General features: G+C 59.1%; 1 protein-coding gene across 7 annotated transcripts in view; it reads left to right on the forward strand.

Moving 5' to 3' along the window:
- GART (phosphoribosylglycinamide formyltransferase, phosphoribosylglycinamide synthetase, phosphoribosylaminoimidazole synthetase) overlaps positions 1-946 on the forward strand; it is a 48,751-nt gene that overhangs the window by 31,857 nt on the left and 15,948 nt on the right. The gene's annotated exons all lie outside the window — the stretch shown is intronic.

Raw genomic sequence — 946 nt, forward strand, 5'->3', positions numbered from 1 at the left:
CCTGCGGAACCAGAGCCCCTACATCCACCACTCAGAGTCCAGGCACAGAGAACACTCATAAGATTACACCAGTGGTTCACGAACTTTTTAGACTCAACGTGCCCCTTGTGGGACTTAGCAGTCCTGCATAAGTTTTATGAATTGAGCAATGCTTACCTCTTTGTAGAGGGGTTAGGGCAGGGGTGGGCAAAATATGGTCCACAGGCCGGATCTGGCCCACCAGCTCATTGGATCCAGCCTGCAGGCAGGCACCCACCAATTAATTGCATCTCGCCCTGCCGATGGCTTCACCTTCTGCCTTCTGCATGAGGCCGAGTCCCACCTGCTCCTCCCTGGGGCAGCATGTGCTGCACTTCTATCCTCCCCTGCCAGAGGGCACCAGCTGCAGCCAGCAGGCACAGCTTCCAGGTAGGGCTGCTGCTGCTACCCAGGAAACTACTGGGCTGCCCTGGCTTCCAGCAACTCCTCCTTTTGCCCCTACTGCAGTGCTCTGGGCAGGAGGTAGGGAGAGGAAGCTGCAGCATTGAGGGAAGCAGGGCTCTGCCTGCAGCTTGTTTTGGTCCTGCTCATGCATGGCTGGGTGGGGGAGTGTGTGGATGGAGGAGGGTGGGTGAAGGAGCTCCGCTGCTCACAAAGCCCTGCCGGGCAGGCACAAGACAGGCAGGTGAGATGGGAGGAGCAGCAGCAGGAGCCAGTATGGGCTTGGTTCAGCCCTGCTGGGCAGGCATGGGACAGGAAGGTGGGGTGAGTATGGCAGCAGGAGCCAGTGTGAGTTTGGTGCAGCCCTGCTGGACAAGTGTGGGTGCCAGGCTTGGCTCCCTGTCCTCCCTCCCTTCTCCTAGGGGCTTCTCTGGCTGCTTTCCCTGCCTTTTCAATGTGCTGCGAGCCAGGCAGACAGCGCCAGTTTCCCTCCCCTTCTCCCAACCTGTGAAGGGATTGGGTTCAG

The sequence above is a fragment of the Alligator sinensis genome, unplaced genomic scaffold, assembly GCF_000455745.1.
Source record: "Alligator sinensis unplaced genomic scaffold, ASM45574v1 scaffold996_1, whole genome shotgun sequence".
NCBI classification, from domain to species: Eukaryota; Metazoa; Chordata; order Crocodylia; family Alligatoridae; genus Alligator; species Alligator sinensis.